This window comes from Suncus etruscus, chromosome 2 (assembly GCF_024139225.1).
Source record: "Suncus etruscus isolate mSunEtr1 chromosome 2, mSunEtr1.pri.cur, whole genome shotgun sequence".
Classification (NCBI taxonomy): Eukaryota; Metazoa; Chordata; class Mammalia; order Eulipotyphla; family Soricidae; genus Suncus; species Suncus etruscus.
Genome location: NC_064849.1, coordinates 41,835,054 through 41,838,287, shown reverse-complemented (window position 1 = coordinate 41,838,287; position 3,234 = coordinate 41,835,054). Strand labels below are relative to the sequence as shown.

Below are 3,234 nucleotides of genomic sequence, written 5' to 3'. Positions count from 1 at the left end.
ATGTGTGGGATGCATGCTGGGAGACTGAGGTAAATAATGGCATTGGTATATAGATATAAGTCCTTTATTGAAGAGGGAGATCCTACACTCCAGATAGATAACTAAGGTTTTTAAAGTTGCATTCACAGGATTTGTCTAATGCTTTATATTCGTATTTAGTTTTCTTTCCTATTTACTTTTTAACAATTATAATGAGACATTTTATTTTATGTGATGTGATGTAACTTCTGTTGAGAGATTTTTATACAAAGTAAAAAAGGCGTACAGTTTTTACTGACATGGAACATATGGCTAAAACTAAAGTGGTTTTCAAACTAAATACCCAAATTGGTAAGAAATATTGTAAATAACATGCTTTGCAAAAGGAAAGCAAACCAGAAAAAAGCATTAGTAACAACAATTTGTATTACTTGTACCTGTCATTCAAGAATGATGGGATATGCACGTTTTTATGTAAACCAGGAATAGCTGTTCTTATTCTTTTGCAACAAAGTAAAATAAAATGGGTCAGAGAAGATTCTGTGTTGGAAGTAAGTAGTCTCCATGTCAGTTAAACTTCCCACATCAAAGGAACTGCTCCTGAAAGAAAATAGATAAATATGCCACTTGTTTTTACTATTTTCACATTGCCTATTTTTAATCCACGTCAGTTTTCTCCACTACCCGAATGACCAAAATAAAAAGTTGGATCCATGCTTTTCATACATTCTATTAATTATATTATGATTATATTTTAATTATAATTATTAAATTTAATTAAACACTAAACATTATTATATAAAATATGTTTATGAAAGCATGTTTATAGAGGTTAGTTATGTGTTTAGGGTAAAACTTATAAAAAGCAATTGGCTTTTTGATTTTTTGTTTGTTCTTTTAGGGTCACATCCAGCTATATCCAGGAATTATTCTTTATCTGCGCTCAGGGACCATATGGAGTGCCAGGGATAACATTGGTTTGGTTTCATGCAAGGCAGGCACCTTTTTCACTGTGCTTTTGCTCTAGTCTCTAAATATAACTAATTACTTCAAGCTATTATAATAAATTACTATAGACTAATTGAAATTCCTAATATGATAGTCTGGAATGTCTAAGGTCAAGAATTTAGAAAATCTAGTATGTCTATCCTTATGGTTTGCAGTAGGCCATCTTCACTTTGTATTCACAAATAGAGAAAATAGAGATAAATATTGTCTGTTCATTGTATTAAAAAACTCATTTCATTTATGATAGTTCCATTATCAGGAACAATTACTACCTAAAGGCCTCACCACTTATTAGTCACATTGTGGTTTTGAAGTTTAACATATGAACTTTAGGGAACATAAACATTCAAACTACAGCATAATAAATCATAGAAATTATGCTGAGCTTATTGCAAATAGGCTAACATATTGCAAATACTGGTTAACATTTGAAAGAATTATGTCTAGATTGTTAAAAATGACTTGTTATTACATATTTTAAATTTGTAGCAAGTAGGCATTAGTATAAAATAAAATGTTTATATTTGTAAACATTACATTTTAATGATTTGTTGTATTTTTAAATTAACTGGATAAAGCAATTTTATTAATGTTTTCACATCATGATTATATAAATAATGAATTTGTATAAAATGATTGATAAAAATATATGCTAAAGTCATTGTACTTATAAATTTTTTTATTTATAAATTAGAAACTTTAAAAGATATTAGCTTAATTTTAAGACCCTGACTAAGTGTTTTCTACAATGACAAGAAAAAAATTTATTGGCCATAGAAGTATTTTCTGACTTAGTTACATGTATCTCATTTTCACTGTCACATCAAATAGCATTATCAGGAAATTTTCTTAAATATAACAATTCAATTAATCTTATATGTAAATTATTTATCCTTCATATAGATAAATTAAATATAGAACTTTCATCAGGTAAAATAAAACTTTTGCCAGCACATTATCTGAATACAGCAATAGAAATATTCATGAATGGAAGTCAAACTTTATAACCTGCACCCTGCAAAAGGAGAGCTGAGGATGAGGGTTGCAGAAACTATGCCCCTGAGCTACATTTGTTCAAGGAAGGAATTTTTTTCTTTTTCACATTCATAGTTAGAAGTGATATTTTAGTAATGCTCTTGTAGGAAGCAATCATCCCTACAGATTTGAAGAAGTTTCAAAGTCTTTTTCAGTTCAATAATAATAGCATTTAGTATTACTTGTCAGTAAAATTAAAATCCTTTGGGTTGCTCTTCTTTCATATGTCTACTAAATCAAACTTGATAACAATCCTTTATGTGTTTTAATTAAGGTAAATTATAAAAAGGAACTACAATAGTTTATTTTTTATTGTATTTATTTCCCTATGCTTTCTTACTGGTCTGAAAGCAAATAGCATTTGAGCATGTCTAGAGAGATACTTTTTAAGTTTTGCCACACTTACCTAACATATATTTGTAATATTTAATTATCAGTTTTCCTGAATTGGGAAAAGGTAAGATAAACAAGAATAATTTAAATTATTCTAAGCTTTTCAAAAGTTATATCTTTATGTTCAGATTTTTGTTTATTGTTTATCTATGCTCAGTTTGATCTTTACTAGAAAGTAGCTCCCAATTGCCTACTTTGTATACATACAAATAGAAAAATAACAATAACCTAGAAGGATAAAAACTTTTCAAGGGTCAGGAGACAGAATAAATTTTTCTAAAAAAGTGTTAGCTTTGGGGCCGGGCGGTGGCGCTGGAGGTAAGGTAAGCCTTACCTGCGTAGCCTAGGAGACGGACCGCGGTTCGATCCCCCGGCGTCCCATATGGTCCCCCAAGCCAGGAGCGACTTCGGAGCGCATAGCCAGGAGTAACCCCTGAGCGTCACCGGGTGTGGCCCAAAAACCAAAAAAAAAAAAAAAAAGTGTTAGCTTCGGCAGCACATATACTAAAATTGGAACGATACAGAGAAGGTTAGCATGGCTCCTGCACAAGTATAACACTCAAATTCGTGAAGTATTCCATATTAAAAAAATTCTAAAAAAGAAAAAAAAAGTATTTAAGTTTAATATGTGTGCAAATAATGTGTAGTTTGACAATTTGTTTTACCAGGACCTGGTTTAGAATGTATATTGTGTAAAGATCACTTTGCCTCCCCTCTTACCTCTCGTTTTTGTTTTAATCTTCATTCCTTTAAATTTTTTAAATTTCTACTTTATGTGTCCTGCCATCTTGGTAATTCAATGAACATATCTGAGAGGAA

General features: G+C 30.5%; 1 non-coding gene across 1 annotated transcript; it reads left to right on the top strand.

Moving 5' to 3' along the window:
* The first annotated feature begins 2,895 nt into the window (after window positions 1–2,895).
* LOC126002213 (U6 spliceosomal RNA) lies at window positions 2,896–3,002 on the top strand. The gene has a single exon (XR_007492978.1). It is a non-coding gene; the product is annotated as a U6 spliceosomal RNA (small nuclear RNA).
* The last annotated feature ends 232 nt before the right edge of the window (window positions 3,003–3,234 follow it).